Consider the following 18,184-nt stretch of genomic DNA (forward strand, 5'->3'; position numbering starts at 1 on the left):
CTGGATCAGGAGTACTGATCTTAGTCTGTGTCTGGGAACAATGATGTACAGTCCTCTATGTGTCTTACTGGCACAGCTGCCAATGTTAAATGTACAGTCCTCTATGTGTCTTACCGGTACAGCTGCCAATGTTAAATGTACAGTCCTCTAAGTGTCTTACTGGCACAGCTGCCAATGTTAAATGTACAGTCCTCTATGTGTCTTACTGGCACAGCTGCCAATGTTAAATGTACAGTCCTCTATGTGTCTTACTGGCACAGCTGCCAATGTTAAATGTACAGTCCTCTAAGTGTCTTACTGGTACAGCTGCCAATGTTAAATGTACAGTCCTCTATGTGTCTTACTGGCACAGCTGCCAATGTTAAATGTACAGTCCTCTATGTGTCTTACTGGCACAGCTGCCAATGTTAAATGTACAGTCCTCTATGTGTCTTACTGGCACAGCTGCCAATGTTAAATGTACAGTCCTCTATGTGTCTTACTGGCACAGCTGCCAATGTTAAATGTACAGTCCTCTATGTGTCTTACTGGCACAGCTGCCAATGTTAAATGTACAGTCCTCTATGTGTCTTACTGGCACAGCTGCCAATGTTAAATGTACAGTCCTCTAAGTGTCTTACTGGTACAGCTGCCAATGTTAAATGTACAGTCCTCTATGTGTCTTACTGGCACAGCTGCCAATGTTAAATGTACAGTCCTCTATGTGTCTTACTGGCACAGCTGCCAATGTTAAATGTACAGTCCTCTATGTGTCTTAACGGGAACAGCTGCCAATGTTAAATGTACAGTCCTCTAAGTGTCTTACTGGCACAGCTGCCAATGTTAAATGTACAGTCCTCTATGTGTCTTACTGGCACAGCTGCCAATGTTAAATGTACAGTCCTTTATGTGTCTTACTGGCACAGCTGCCAATGTTAAATGTACAGTCCTTTATGTGTCTTACTGGCACAGCTGCCAATGTTAAATGTACAGTCCTTTATGTGTCTTACTGGCACAGCTGCCAATGTTAAATGTACAGTCCTTTATGTGTCTTACTGGCACAGCTGCCAATGTTAAATGTACAGTCCTTTATGTGTCTTACTGGCACAGCTGCCAATGTTAAATGTACAGTCCTCTATGTGTCTTACTGGCACAGCTGCCAATGTTAAATGTACAGTCCTCTATGTGTCTTACTGGCACAGCTGCCAATGTTAAATGTACAGTCCTCTATGTGTCTTACTGGCACAGCTGCCAATGTTAAATGTACAGTCCTCTATGTGTCTTACTGGCACAGCTGCCAATGTTAAATGTACAGTCCTCTATGTGTCTTACTGGCACAGCTGCCAATGTTAAATGTACAGTCTTCTATGTGTCTTACTGGCACAGCTGCCAATGTTAAATGTACAGTCCTTTATGTGTCTTACGGCACAGCTGCCAATGTTAAATGTACAGTCCTCTATGTGTCTTACCGGCACAGCTGCCAATGTTAAATGTACAGTCCTCTAAGTGTCTTACTGGCACAGCTGCCAATGTTAAATGTACAGTCCTCTATGTGTCTTACTGGCACAGCTGCCAATGTTAAATGTACAGTCCTCTATGTGTCTTACTGGCACAGCTGCCAATGTTACATGTACAGTCCTCTATGTGTCTTATGGCACAGCTGCAAATGTTAAATGTACAGTCCTCTATGTGTCTTACCGGCACAGCTGCCAATGTTAAATGTACAGTCCTCTATGTGTCTTACCGGCACAGCTGCCAATGTTAAATGTACAGTCCTCTATGTGTCTTACTGGCACAGCTGCCAATGTTAAATGTACAGTCCTTTATGTGTCTTACTGGCACAGCTGCCAATGTTAAATGTACAGTCCTCTATGTGTCTTACTGGCACAGCTGCCAATGTTAAATGTACAGTCCTCTATGTGTCTTACTGGCACAGCTGCCAATGTTAAATGTACAGTCCTCTATGTGTCTTACTGGCACAGCTGCCAATGTTAAATGTACAGTCCTCTATGTGTCTTACTGGCACAGCTGCCAATGTTAAATGTACAGTCCTCTATGTGTCTTACTGGCACAGCTGCCAATGTTAAATGTACAGTCCTCTATGTGTCTTACCGGCACAGCTGCCAATGTTAAATGTACAGTCCTCTATGTGTCTTACCGGCACAGCTGCCAATGTTAAATGTACAGTCCTCTATGTGTCTTACCGGCACAGCTGCCAATGTTAAATGTACAGTCCTCTATGTGTCTTACCGGCACAGCTGCCAATGTTAAATGTACAGTCCTCTATGTGTCTTACCGGCACAGCTGCCAATGTTAAATGTACAGTCCTCTATGTGTCTTACCGGCACAGCTGCCAATGTTAAATGTACAGTCCTCTATGTGTCTTACCGGCACAGCTGCCAATGTTAAATGTACAGTCCTCTATGTGTCTTACCGGCACAGCTGCCAATGTTAAATGTACAGTCCTCTATGTGTCTTACCTTTCACAGCTGCCAATGTTAAATGTACAGTCCTTTATGTGTCTTACGGCACAGCTGCCAATGTTAAATGTACAGTCTTCTATGTGTCTTACTGGCACAGCTGCCAATGTTAAATGTACAGTCCTTTATGTGTCTTACGGCACAGCTGCCAATGTTAAATGTACAGTCCTCTATGTGTCTTACCGGCACAGCTGCCAATGTTAAATGTACAGTCCTCTAAGTGTCTTACTGGCACAGCTGCCAATGTTAAATGTACAGTCCTTTATGTGTCTTACTGGCACAGCTGCCAATGTTAAATGTACAGTCCTTTATGTGTCTTACTGGCACAGCTGCCAATGTTAAATGTACAGTCCTTTATGTGTCTTACTGGCACAGCTGCCAATGTTAAATGTACAGTCCTTTATGTGTCTTACTGGCACAGCTGCCAATGTTAAATGTACAGTCCTTTATGTGTCTTACTAGCACAGCTGCCAATGTTAAATGTACAGTCCTCTATGTGTCTTACTGGCACAGCTGCCAATGTTAAATGTACAGTCCTCTATGTGTCTTACTGGCACAGCTGCCAATGTTAAATGTACAGTCTTCTATGTGTCTTACCGGCACAGCTGCCAATGTTAAATGTACAGTCCTCTATGTGTCTTACCGGCACAGCTGCCAATGTTAAATGTACAGTCCTCTAAGTGTCTTACTGGCACAGCTGCCAATGTTAAATGTACAGTCCTCTATGTGTCTTACTGGCACAGCTGCCAATGTTAAATGTACAGTCTTCTATGTGTCTTACTGGCACAGCTGCCAATGTTACATGTACAGTCCTCTATGTGTCTTATGGCACAGCTGCAAATGTTAAATGTACAGTCCTCTATGTGTCTTACCGGCACAGCTGCCAATGTTAAATGTACAGTCCTCTATGTGTCTTACCGGCACAGCTGCCAATGTTAAATGTACAGTCCTCTATGTGTCTTACCGGCACAGCTGCCAATGTTTAATGTAAAGTCCTCTATGTGTCTTACTGGCACAGCTGCCAATGTTAAATGTACAGTCCTCTAAGTGTCTTACTGGCACAGCTGCCAATGTTAAATGTACAGTCCTCTAAGTGTCTTACTGGCACAGCTGCCAATGTTAAATGTACAGTCCTTTATGTGTCTTACTGGCACAGCTGCCAATGTTAAATGTACAGTCCTTTATGTGTCTTACTGGCACAGCTGCCAATGTTAAATGTACAGTCCTTTATGTGTCTTACTGGCACAGCTGCCAATGTTAAATGTACAGTCCTTTATGTGTCTTACTGGCACAGCTGCCAATGTTAAATGTACAGTCCTTTATGTGTCTTACTAGCACAGCTGCCAATGTTAAATGTACAGTCCTCTATGTGTCTTACTGGCACAGCTGCCAATGTTAAATGTACAGTCCTCTATGTGTCTTACTGGCACAGCTGCCAATGTTAAATGTACAGTCTTCTATGTGTCTTACCGGCACAGCTGCCAATGTTAAATGTACAGTCCTCTATGTGTCTTACCGGCACAGCTGCCAATGTTAAATGTACAGTCCTCTAAGTGTCTTACTGGCACAGCTGCCAATGTTAAATGTACAGTCCTCTAAGTGTCTTACTGGCACAGCTGCCAATGTTAAATGTACAGTCCTCTATGTGTCTTACCGGCACAGCTGCCAATGTTAAATGTACAGTCCTCTAAGTGTCTTACTGGCACAGCTGCCAATGTTAAATGTACAGTCCTCTAAGTGTCTTACTGGCACAGCTGCCAATGTTAAATGTACAGTCTTCTATGTGTCTTACTGGCACAGCTGCCAATGTTAAATGTACAGTCTTCTATGTGTCTTACTGGCACAGCTGCCAATGTTAAATGTACAGTCCTCTATGTGTCTTACTGGCACAGCTGCCAATGTTAAATGTACAGTCCTCTAAGTGTCTTACTGGCACAGCTGCCAATGTTAAATGCACAGTCCTCTAAGTGTCTTACTGGCACAGCTGCCAATGTTAAATGTACAGTCCTCTAAGTGTCTTACTGGCACAGCTGCCAATGTTAAATGTACAGTCCTCTAAGTGTCTTACTGGCACAGCTGCCAATGTTAAATGTACAGTCTTCTATGTGTCTTACTGGCACAGCTGCCAATGTTAAATGTACAGTCTTCTATGTGTCTTACTGGCACAGCTGCCAATGTTAAATGTACAGTCCTCTATGTGTCTTACTGGCACAGCTGCCAATGTTAAATGTACAGTCCTCTAAGTGTCTTACTGGCACAGCTGCCAATGTTAAATGTACAGTCCTCTAAGTGTCTTACTGGCACAGCTGCCAATGTTAAATGTACAGTCCTCTAAGTGTCTTACTGGCACAGCTGCCAATGTTAAATGTACAGTCCTCTAAGTGTCTTACTGGCACAGCTGCCAATGTTAAATGTACAGTCTTCTATGTGTCTTACCGGCACAGCTGCCAATGTTAAATGTACAGTCCTCTAAGTGTCTTACCGGCACAGCTGCCAATGTTAAATGTACAGTCCTCTATGTGTCTTACCGGCACAGCTGCCAATGTTAAATGTACAGTCCTCTAAGTGTCTTACCGGCACAGCTGCCAATGTTAAATGTACAGTCCTCTAAGTGTCTTACCGGCACAGCTGCCAATGTTAAATGTACAGTCCTCTATGTGTCTTACTGGCACAGCTGCCAATGTTAAATGTACAGTCTTCTATGTGTCTTACCGGCACAGCTGCCAATGTTAAATGTACAGTCTTCTATGTGTCTTACTGGCACAGCTGCCAATGTTAAATGTACAGTCCTCTATGTGTCTTACCGGCACAGCTGCCAATGTTAAATGTACAGTCTTCTATGTGTCTTACTGGCACAGCTGCCAATGTTAAATGTACAGTCCTCTATGTGTCTTACCGGCACAGCTGCCAATGTTAAATGTACAGTCTTCTAAGTGTCTTACTGGTACAGCTGCCAATGTTAAATGTACAGTCTTCTATGTGTCTTACCGGCACAGCTGCCAATGTTAAATGTACAGTCTTCTATGTGTCTTACTGGCACAGCTGCCAATGTTAAATGTACAGTCTTCTATGTGTCTTACTGGCACAGCTGCCAATGTTAAATGTACAGTCTTCTATGTGTCTTACTGGCACAGCTGCCAATGTTAAATGTACAGTCCTCTATGTGTCTTACTGGCACAGCTGCCAATGTTAAATGTACAGTCTTCTATGTTTCTTACTGGCACAGCTGCCAATGTTAAATGTACAGTCTTCTATGTGTCTTACTGGCACAGCTGCCAATGTTAAATGTACAGTCCTCTATGTGTCTTACCGGCACAGCTGCCAATGTTAAATGTACAGTCTTCTATGTGTCTTACTGGCACAGCTGCCAATGTTAAATGTACAGTCTTCTATGTGTCTTACTGGCACAGCCGCCAATGTTAAATGTACAGTCCTCTATGTGTCTTACCGGCACAGCTGCCAATGTTAAATGTACAGTCCTCTATGTGTCTTACTGGCACAGCTGCCAATGTTAAATGTACAGTCCTCTATGTGTCTTCCTGGCACAGCTGCCAATGTTAAATGTACAGTCTTCTATGTGTCTTACTGGCACAGCTGCCAATGTTAAATGTACAGTCTTCTATGTGTCTTACTGGCACAGCTGCCAATGTTAATTGTACAGTCTTCTATGTGTCTTACCGGCACAGCTGCCAATGTTAAATGTACAGTCGTCTATGTGTCTTACTGGCACAGCTGCCAATGTTAAATGTACAGTCTTCTATGTGTCTTACTGGCACAGCTGCCAATGTTAAATGTACAGTCTTCTATGTGTCTTACTGGCACAGCTGCCAATGTTAAATGTACAGTCTTCTATGTGTCTTACTGGCACAGCTGCCAATGTTAAATGTACAGTCCTCTATGTGTCTTACTGGCACAGCTGCCAATGTTAAATGTACAGTCTTCTATGTGTCTTACTGGCACAGCTGCCAATGTTAAATGTACAGTCTTCTATGTGTCTTACTGGCACAGCTGCCAATGTTAAATGTACAGTCCTCTATGTGTCTTACCGGCACAGCTGCCAATGTTAAATGTACAGTCCTCTATGTGTCTTACTGGCACAGCTGCCAATGTTAAATGTACAGTCCTCTATCTGTCTTCCTGGCACAGCTGCCAATGTTAAATGTACAGTCTTCTATGTGTCTTACTGGCACAGCTGCCAATGTTAAATGTACAGTCTTCTATGTGTCTTACTGGCACAGCTGCCAATGTTAAATGTACAGTCTTCTATGTGTCTTACCGGCACAGCTGCCAATGTTAAATGTACAGTCGTCTATGTGTCTTACTGGCACAGCTGCCAATGTTAAATGTACAGTCTTCTATGTGTCTTACTGGCACAGCTGCCAATGTTAAATGTACAGTCCTCTATGTGTCTTACTGGCACAGCTGCCAATGTTAAATGTACAGTCCTCTAAGTGTCTTACCGGCACAGCTGCCAATGTTAAATGTACAGTCCTCTATGTGTCTTACCGGCACAGCTGCCAATGTTAAATGTACAGTCCTCTATGTGTCTTACCGGCACAGCTGCCAATGTTAAATGTACAGTCCTCTATGTGTCTTATCGGCACAGCTGCCAATGTTAAATGTACAGTCCTCTATGTGTCTTACCGGCACAGCTGCCAATGTTAAATGTACAGTCCTCTATGTGTCTTACCGGCACAGCTGCCAATGTTAAATGTACAGTCCTCTATGTGTCTTACCGGCACAGCTGCCAATGTTAAATGTACAGTCCTCTATGTGTCTTACCGGCACAGCTGCCAATGTTAAATGTACAGTCCTCTATGTGTCTTACCGGCACAGCTGCCAATGTTAAATGTACAGTCCTCTATGTGTCTTACCGGCACAGCTGCCAATGTTAAATGTACAGTCCTCTATGTGTCTTACCGGCACAGCTGCCAATGTTAAATGTACAGTCCTCTACGTGTCTTACCGGCACAGCTGCCAATGTTAAATGTACAGTCCTCTATGTGTCTTACCGGCACAGCTGCCAATGTTAAATGTACAGTCCTCTATGTGTCTTACCGGCACAGCTGCCAATGTTAAATGTACAGTCCTCTATGTGTCTTACCGGCACAGCTGCCAATGTTAAATGTACAGTCCTCTATGTGTCTTACCGGCACAGCTGCCAATGTTAAATGTACAGTCCTCTAAGTGTCTTACCGGCACAGCTGCCAATGTTAAATGTACAGTCCTCTATGTGTCTTACCGGCACAGCTGCCAATGTTAAATGTACAGTCCTCTATGTGTCTTACCGGCACAGCTGCCAATGTTAAATGTACAGTCCTCTATGTGTCTTACCGGCACAGCTGCCAATGTTAAATGTACAGTCCTCTAAGTGTCTTACCGGCACAGCTGCCAATGTTAAATGTACAGTCCTCTAAGTGTCTTACCGGCACAGCTGCCAATGTTAAATGTACAGTCCTCTATGTGTCTTACCGGCACAGCTGCCAATGTTAAATGTACAGTCCTCTATGTGTCTTACCGGCACAGCTGCCAATGTTAAATGTACAGTCCTCTATGTGTCTTACCGGTACAGCTGCCAATGTTAAATGTACAGTCCTCTAAGTGTCTTACCGGTACAGCTGCCAATGTTAAATGTACAGTCCTCTAAGTGTCTTACAGGCACAGCTGCCAATGTTAAATGTACAGTCCTCTAAGTGTCTTATCGGCACAGCTGCCAATGTTAAATGTACAGTCCTCTATGTGTCTTACCGGCACAGCTGCCAATGTTAAATGTACAGTCCTCTATGTGTCTTACCGGCACAGCTGCCAATGTTAAATGTACAGTCCTCTATGTGTCTTACCGGCACAGCTGCCAATGTTAAATGTACAGTCCTCTAAGTGTCTTACCGGCACAGCTGCCAATGTTAAATGTACAGTCCTCTAAGTGTCTTACCGGCACAGCTGCCAATGTTAAATGTACAGTCCTCTATGTGTCTTACCGGCACAGCTGCCAATGTTAAATGTACAGTCCTCGGCACAGTGTCTTACCTAAGTGGCACAGCTGCCAATGTTAAATGTACAGTCCTCTATGTGTCTTACCGGCACAGCTGCCAATGTTAAATGTACAGTCCTCTATGTGTCTTACCGGCACAGCTGCCAATGTTAAATGTACAGTCCTCTATGTGTCTTACCGGCACAGCTGCCAATGTTAAATGTACAGTCCTCTATGTGTCTTACCGGCACAGCTGCCAATGTTAAATGTACAGTCCTCTATGTGTCTTACCGGCACAGCTGCCAATGTTAAATGTACAGTCCTCTATGTGTCTTATGTGTCCGGCACAGCTGCCAATGTTAAATGTACAGTCCTCTATGTGTCTTACCGGCACAGCTGCCAATGTTAAATGTACAGTCCTCTATGTGTCTTACGGCACAGCTGCCAATGTTAAATGTACAGTCCTCTATGTGTCTTACCGGCACAGCTGCCAATGTTAAATGTACAGTCCTCTATGTGTCTTACCGGCACAGCTGCCAATGTTAAATGTACAGTCCTCTATGTGTCTTACCGGCACAGCTGCCAATGTTAAATGTACAGTCCTCTATGTGTCTTACCGGCACAGCTGCCAATGTTAAATGTACAGTCCTCTATGTGTCTTACCGGCACAGCTGCCAATGTTAAATGTACAGTCCTCTATGTGTCTTACCGGCACAGCTGCCAATGTTAAATGTACAGTCCTCTATGTGTGCTCAATGTTAAATGTACAGTCCTCTATGTGTCTTATGTGTCCGGCACAGCTGCCAATGTTAAATGTACAGTCCTCTATGTGTCTTACCGGCACAGCTGCCAATGTTAAATGTACATGTGTCTTCAGCTCAATGTTAAATGTACAGTCTCTATGTGTCTTACGGCACAGCTGCCAATGTTAAATGTACAGTCCTCTATGTGTCTTACCGGCACAGCTGCCAATGTTAAATGTACAGTCCTCTATGTGTCTTACCGGCACAGCTGCCAATGTTAAATGTACAGTCCTCTATGTGTCTTACCGGCACAGCTGCCAATGTTAAATGTACAGTCCTCTATGTGTCTTACCGGCACAGCTGCCAATGTTAAATGTACAGTCCTCTATGTGTCTTACCGGCACAGCTGCCAATGTTAAATGTACAGTCCTCTATGTGTCTTACCGGCACAGCTGCCAATGTTAAATGTACAGTCCTCTATGTGTCTTACCGGCACAGCTGCCAATGTTAAATGTACAGTCCTCTAAGTGTCTTACCGGCACAGCTGCCAATGTTAAATGTACAGTCCTCTATGTGTCTTACCGGCACAGCTGCCAATGTTAAATGTACAGTCCTCTATGTGTCTTAGCTGCCAATGGCACAGCTGCCAATGTTAAATGTACAGTCCTCTATGTGTCTTACCGGCACAGCTGCCAATGTTAAATGTACAGTCCTCTATGTGTCTTACCGGCACAGCTGCCAATGTTAAATGTACAGTCCTCTATGTGTCTTACCGGCACAGCTGCCAATGTTAAATGTACAGTCCTCTATGTGTCTTACCGGCACAGCTGCCAATGTTAAATGTACAGTCCTCTATGTGTCTTACCGGCACAGCTGCCAATGTTAAATGTACAGTCCTCTATGTGTCTTACCGGCACAGCTGCCAATGTTAAATGTACAGTCCTCTATGTGTCTTACCGGCACAGCTGCCAATGTTAAATGTACAGTCCTCTATGTGTCTTACCGGCACAGCTGCCAATGTTAAATGTACAGTCCTCTATGTGTCTACCGGCACACCAATGTTAAATGGCTACAGCTGCCAATGTTAAATGTACAGTCCTCTATGTGTCTTACCGGCACAGCTGCCAATGTTAAATGTACAGTCCTCTATGTGTCTTACCGGCACAGCTGCCAATGTTAAATGTACAGTCCTCTATGTGTCTTACCGGCACAGCTGCCAATGTTAAATGTACAGTCCTCTATGTGTCTTAGTCCTCTATGTGTCTTACAGCTGCCAATGTTAAATGTACAGTCCTCTATGTGTCTTACCGGCACAGCTGCCAATGTTAAATGTACAGTCCTCTATGTGTCTTACCGGCACAGCTGCCAATGTTAAATGTACAGTCCTCTATGTGTCTTACCGGCACAGCTGCCAATGTTAAATGTACAGTCCTCTATGTGTCTTACCGGCACAGCTGCCAATGTTAAATGTACAGTCCTCTATGTGTCTTACCGGCACAGCTGCCAATGTTAAATGTACAGTCCTCTATGTGTCTTACCGGCACAGCTGCCAATGTTAAATGTACAGTCCTCTATGTGTCTTACCGGCACAGCTGCCAATGTTAAATGTACAGTCCTCTATGTGTCTTACCAGCTGCAATGTTAAATGTACAGTCCTCTGCAGCTGCCAATGTTAAATGTACAGTCCTCTATGTGTCTTACCGGCACAGCTGCACAGCTGCCAATGTTAAATGTACAGTCCTCTATGTGTCTTACCGGTATAGCTGCCAATGTTAAATGTACAGTCCTCTATGTGTCTTACCGGTACAGCTGCCAATGTTAAATGTACAGTCCTCTATGTGTCTTACCGGCACAGCTGCCAATGTTAAATGTACAGTCCTCTATGTGTCTTACCGGCACAGCTGCCAATGTTAAATGTACAGTCCTCTATGTGTCTTACCGGCACAGCTGCCAATGTTAAATGTACAGTCCTCTATGTGTCTTACCGGCACAGCTGCCAATGTTAAATGTACAGTCCTCTATGTGTCTTACCGGCACAGCTGCCAATGTTAAATGTACAGTCCTCTATGTGTCTTACCGGCACAGCTGCCAATGTTAAATATACAGTCCTCTATGTGTCTTACCGGCACAGCTGCCAATGTTAAATGTACAGTCCTCTATGTGTCTTACCGGTACAGCTGCCAATGCCAATGTTAAATGTACAGTCCTCTATGTGTCTTACCGGTACAGCTGCCAATGTTAAATGTACAGTCCTCTATGTGTCTTACCGGCACAGCTGCCAATGTTAAATGTACAGTCCTCTATGTGTCTTACCGGCACAGCTGCCAATGTTAAATGTACAGTCCTCTATGTGTCTTACCGGCACAGCTGCCAATGTTAAATGTACAGTCCTCTATGTGTCTTACCGGCACAGCTGCCAATGTTAAATGTACAGTCCTCTATGTGTCTTACCGGCACAGCTGCCAATGTTAAATGTACAGTCCTCTATGTGTCTTACCGGCACAGCTGCCAATGTTAAATGTACAGTCCTCTATGTGTCTTACCGGCACAGCTGCCAATGTTAAATGTACAGTCCTCTATGTGTCTTACCGGCACAGCTGCCAATGTTAAATGTACAGTCCTCTATGTGTCTTACCGGTACAGCTGCCAATGTTAAATGTACAGTCCTCTATGTGTCTTACCGGCACAGCCACAGCTGCCAATGTTAAATGTACAGTCCTCTATGTGTCTTACCGGCACAGCTGCCAATGTTAAATGTACAGTCCTCTATGTGTCTTACCGGCACAGCTGCCAATGTTAAATGTACAGTCCTCTATGTGTCTTACCGGCACAGCTGCCAATGTTAAATGTACAGTCCTCTAAGTGTCTTACCGGCACAGCTGCCAATGTTAAATGTACAGTCCTCTATGTGTCTTACCGGCACAGCTGCCAATGTTAAATGTACAGTCCTCTATGTGTCTTACCGGCACAGCTGCCAATGTTAAATGTACAGTCCTCTAAGTGTCTTACCGGCACAGCTGCCATTAGAGTAGGCTGCAGAACACTGGTGTCTCCTTTGCTGCCTTTTTTAATCTTTGTCGACTGGTGTGAGAGAGGATACAGTAAAGATACAGTTACTTTACACATATATTCACCTTTTATATATGTGTGTAGTAATTTACCGTCCAAACATGTGCAGAGCAGAGGGGACCACCTCACCTGGTCCGCTAGTGTCTGGGGGGAGGAGTAGCCGATCCTGCAGCCGTGAGCCACACACACCAGCTCTGCACTCAGCTCCAACACATGGGCCAAGGGAGGTACCCGATGTAGGTGTCATTCTCTCTGCCACAGAACAATATACATAACTCATTATTTTAGCATACGGACGGACGGACGGACGGACGGACAAACAGACAGACAGACAGACAGACAGACAGACAGACAGACAGACAGACAGACAATAGTCCAACAGTACACGATCGTCTTTCAATAAACTTGCATGACAAAACTATATGCATAAGAAAGGTTTACACAATTAAACAACAAAATACACAAAGCACTGCAGTAAATGTCCTTCTGTTCCAGATCAACATGCTGTTGCTCTCTGGAGGGTAACGATCTGACCCCCTCTCTCCCATCCTCCTTTTCCCATTTTCCTCGCTTTCTCTCTTCCCCCAATCCTGTTCTCCAGAGAAAGTGAGAGTTTTTTTAAGAACACGAAGCACAGCCTTAAACACAAGCTTCTGCACGTGCTCAGCTGACACCAAGGCCCCAATCAGGAAGTTGTCCTCGAAGTTGTCCTCAAATATCACTTTGAGTGTTTTCTTTAATTCAGCGTTGAAATGGGACCTACTATGACAGCTGAGATCAGTCAAAGAGCATAGTCAGGACATGATGGGATCTTCCTCTAAGACAGCTCCAGCTGAAAAAGGGCTATGTAAACATTTCATCTTCCTGGAGAAGGTACACTATGGAAGCCAGCCTGGACTGTAGAAATTGTTCAAAGTGGTATTCCATGATTCAGGAAAATGCTGCTTATTAGGAAATGTGGATAGTAGTTTGGTACTGGAGGAAGGTGATGTATGTGAAGCCCAGAAGGGTATAAGGTTGGCAGGTTTGTGGTACTTACCCCAGGTTGGGTATCCTCTCTGCCATGCCAGTGATGCCAGCAATGATGTTGCTATGGGAGATCATGACTCCCTTGGGGACGCCAGTGGAGCCGCTGGTGTACATGATGACAGCGATGTCAGAGGGCATGGGCTGTTTACGCCCACGAGACACTACACACACACACGCACGCACGCACGCACGCACGCACGCACACACACACACACACACACACACACACACACACACACACACACACACACACACACACACACACACACACACACACACACACACACACACACACACACACACACACACACACACACACACACACAGGGGAAACAAATTAGTTAATGGCATGGCATGAAAGCAAGTTTTTGTAAATATTCAGCATATTGTAGGAAAAGGGAGTTCATGGGAGATCAGAAGATATGGTGCAGGTCAGCACAATAAATGGAGGAGGCTTGTTAAGTCCATGTTAGGATATATAGTCTGGGATGTGAAGTCTGTAGGCAAAGGTCCTGGGAAGATATGGGTGTCGTTAAACAAGATTGGGGTAGAGGAAGTGGAATAAAACACACATAAGGATGAATATCTAAAGGAGAAGACGAATGGAACATTCCTAATGGAATGAAGAGGAAGAGGAACATCCGTCAGGTGAAACATTGAAAAACATTAAACACAATGGCACCATTTAGTAAACGTCCTTCAGCCTCTTTGCACTCAAGATAAGGTATGTCTAAGAGCTGCGTTACTGCCAATAACACAATCTACCTCTCTCTCTCTTTCTGCTCTCTGCCTCTATCTCTCTCCATGCCTCTCTCTCCCTCCATATGGCTCTCTTCCTCTGCTCTCTCTCTTCTCTGTTAACTGTCTGTCATCTGTTCAATTGAAGTAAAGCATCTCCTCCCCGACAGCCCACTTCAAATGTTTGGGCTTAAGTTCTCCAAGACATGTTCATCTTGTCTAGGCTTGCCAAAAAGCCACTCGGAAGTTATACTATGTAATTCAATGTGGATTCTGACAATGTGGAAAGGACTGAGATGATTCTAGATCATGTAGGTTACTTAAACTATGGGTCGGGACCCAAAGTGGGCCCTGTGCATGTGAGAGGTGTGTTTTAAGATTACATCTACAATCACACAGTATTCTTCTTCATTTGGGTTGCTGGGGGATGATTTGGGTCACGAGCGGATTTGTTTTTATAATCCCTGTTCTAGATTATATAAGAAACAAAAGTAAACAGTTTTCTCTGTTGTCCTCATGTGGAAAATGAAGATGTGTTTTGATGTTTGTTTTAGGGCTGGGGGGGTGGGGGTATAAATACTTCCAAGACGTCACCAGCGGGTGCAGAAAAAACAACCAACACAGAAGACACGCAAGACAGAGATAGAAAGAAGGGAGAGGAGAGATAGAGAGAGGAGAGGGACGTGACATGGAGTCTGCGAGAGGAGGAGCCTTGTTCTGACATGAACATGGACCCAGAGATACAGGGAGGAGAGGAGGAGCCTTGTTCTGACATGAACATGGACCCAGAGAAACAGGGAGGAGAGGAGGAGCCTTGTTCTGACATGAACATGGACCCAGAGATACAGGGAGGAGAGGAGGAGCCTTGTTCTGACATGAACATGGACCCAGAGAAACAGGGAGGAGAGGAGGAGCCTTGTTCTGACATGAACATGGACCCAGAGAAACAGGGAGGAGAGGAGGAGCCTTGTTCTGACATGAACATGGACCCAGAGAAACAGGGAGGAGAGGAGGAGCCTTGTTCTGACATGAACATGGACCCAGAGATACAGGGAGGAGAGGAGGAGCCTTGTTCTGACATGAACATGGACCCAGAGATACAGGGAGGAGAGGAGGAGCCTTGTTCTGACATGAACATGGACCCAGAGAAACAGGGAGGAGAGGAGGAGCCTTGTTCTGACATGAACATGGACCCAGAGATACAGGGAGGAGAGGAGGAGCCTTGTTCTGACATGAACATGGACCCAGAGAAACAGGGAGGAGAGGATGAGCCTTGTTCTGACATGAACATGGACCCAGAGATACAGGGAGGAGAGGAGGAGCCTTGTTCTGACATGAACATGGACCCAGAGAAACAGGGAGGAGAGGGAGGAGCCTTGTTCTGACATGAACATGGACCCAGAGAAACAGGGAGGAGAGGAGGAGCCTTGTTCTGACATGAACATGGACCCAGAGAAACAGGGAGGAGAGGAGGAGCCTTGTTCTGACATGAACATGGACCCAGAGATACAGGGAGGAGAGGAGGAGCCTTGTTCTGACATGAACAAGGACCCTGAGATGGGGGGGGGGGGGTATTTTAGCAGAGTGATCACTGCAACACACACACACACACCTGCTCTTCACAGTACCAACTCTACTTGTTATGGGTCAAGCAGTGTAGCACTAGAGACCAGCTGGAGAAAAGAAGGGATGGAAAGATAGAGGGAGGGAAGGAGAAAATAGGAGAGAAAGGGAGATAGGAGAGAAAAGGAGATGGGAGAGAAAGGGAGACGGGAGAGAAATTGAGAAAGGGAAAGAGGAGAGAACGGGAAATAGGAGAGAAAGGGAAATAGGAGAGAAAAGGAGATGGGAGAGAAAGGGAAATAGGAGAGAAATTGAGATAGGAGAGAAAGGGAGATGGGAAATAGGAGAGAAAGGGAAAGAGGAGAGAACGGGAAATAGGAGAGAAAGGGAAATAGGAGAGAAAGGGAAATAGGAGAGAAAGGGAAATAGGAGAGAATGGGAAAGGGAGATTGGCGAGAAAGGGAGATTGGCGAGAAAGGGAGATAGGAGTATCTCTGAGACTACAGTATCTATCAGCTAGCAGGAGAGACTGTAAGGAATGATGAATCTGCACCGAGTAGTGACTATAGCCTTGTTAAGAAAATTGACTTACCACAAACAAATAAATGAGTGCTATAACTATGTTATACATATTTGTACATTTCAGTGTAATGCTGTTAAAAGAAAAGAAAAGAAAATAACATTTTATTGGTCACATACACATATTTAGCAGATGTTATTGGTCATATATGTAACGGCTTTCGTCTGGTGAAGGAGAAGCGGACCAAAATGCAGCATGGTATTTTTGAGACATGTTTAATGATGATTGAAAAAGAACAATACAAAAACAACAAACGGAACGCGAAAACCTAAACAGCCTATCTGGTGACAACAAACACAGAGACAGGAACAATCACCTACGAAATACTCAAAGAATATGGCTGCCTAAATATGGTTCCCAATCAGAGACAACGATAATCACCTGACTCTGATTGAGAACCGCCTCAGGCAGCCATAGACTATGCTAGACACCCCCAAGACAAAACACACCACAAAAAACCCATGTCACACCCTGGCCTGACCAAATAAATGCAGACAAACACAATATACTTCGACCATGGCGTGACAGAACCCCCACCCCCCCTAAGGTGCGGACTCCCGGACACACATCAAAACAATAGGGAGGGTCCAGGTGGGCGACTGTCCATGGTGGCGGCTCCGGCGCGGGACTTAGACCCCACTCTATCAATGTCTTAGTCCCTCCTCCTCGCGTCCTAGGATAGTCCACCCTCGCCGCCGACCATGGCCTAGTAGTCCTCACCCAGAACCCCACTGGACTGAGGGGCAGATCGGGACTGAGGGGCAGCTCGGAACTGAGGGGCAGCTCGGGACTGAGGGGCAGCTCGGGACTGAGGGGAAGCCCAGCACTGAGGGGAAGCCCAGCACTGAGAGGAAGCCCAGCACTGAGAGGAAGCCCAGCACTGAGAGGAAGCCCAGCACTGAGAGGAAGCTCAGCACTGAGAGGAAGCTCAGCACTGAGAGGAAGCTCAGGCAGGTAGTTGGATCCGGCAGATCCTGGCTGGCTGGCGGTTCTGGCAGATCCTGGCTGACTGGCGGATCTGGAAGAGTCTGGTTGACTGGCGGATCTGAAAGATTCTGGTTAACTGGCAGATCTGGAAGAGTCTGGCTGACTGGCGGATCCTGGCAGACTGGCAGCTCCTTGCAGACTGGCAGCTCTGGCTGCTCCATGCAGACTGGCAGCTCCATGCAGACTGACAGCTCTGGCTGCTCCATGCAGACTGGCAGCTCTGGCTGCTCCATGCAGACTGACAGCTCTGGCTGCTCCATGCAGACTGACAGCTCTGGCTGCTCCATGCAGACTGACAGCTCTGGCTGCTCCATGCAGACTGGCAGCTCTGGCTGCTCCATGCAGACTGGCTGCTCTGGCTGCTCCATGCAGACTGGCAGCTCTGGCTGCTCCATGCAGACTGGCAACTCTGGCTGCGCTGAACAGGCAGGAGACTCCAGCAGCGCTGTAGAGGAGGAAGGCTCTGGCAGCGCTGAACAGGCGGGAGACTCCGGCAGCGCAGGAGAGAAGAAAGGCTCCGGCTGCGCTGAACAGGCGGGAGACTCCGGCAGCGCAGGAGAGGAGGAAGGCTCCGACAGCGCTGGAGAGGCGAGGCGCACTGTAGGCCTGATGCGTGGTGCTGGCACTGGTGGTACTGGGCCGAGGACACGCACAGGAAGCCTGGTGCGGGGAGCTGCCACCGGAGGGCTGGTGTGTGGAGGTGGCACAGGATGGGCTAGACCGTGAAGGCGTACTGGAGATCTTGGGAGCAGTGCTGGCACAGGACGTGCGAGGCTAGGGATGTACACAGGAGGCCTGGTGCTTGAGGCTGGCACCAACTTCACCAGCCGACTAATACGCACCTCAGGACGAGTATGGAGCGCTGACCCAGGTGCCATCAAATCCCCGACACGCTCCGTCGGGCGAATTCCATGCAAAAAGCACCAACACAGCAACTCCCTCATTTCTCTCTCCTCCAATTTCCCCATTAACTCCTTCACAGTCTCTGCTTCGCTCACCTCCAACACCGGCTCTGGTTCTGGTCTCCACCTTGGCTCCTCGTGAT

General features: G+C 46.0%; 1 pseudogene; it reads right to left on the reverse strand.

Annotated features, from left to right (window-relative positions):
* LOC135546597 (fatty acid CoA ligase Acsl3-like) overlaps positions 1–18,184 on the reverse strand; it is a 62,524-nt pseudogene that overhangs the window by 11,331 nt on the left and 33,009 nt on the right.

Source organism: Oncorhynchus masou, chromosome 9 (assembly GCF_036934945.1).
Source record: "Oncorhynchus masou masou isolate Uvic2021 chromosome 9, UVic_Omas_1.1, whole genome shotgun sequence".
NCBI classification, from domain to species: domain Eukaryota; kingdom Metazoa; phylum Chordata; class Actinopteri; order Salmoniformes; family Salmonidae; genus Oncorhynchus; species Oncorhynchus masou.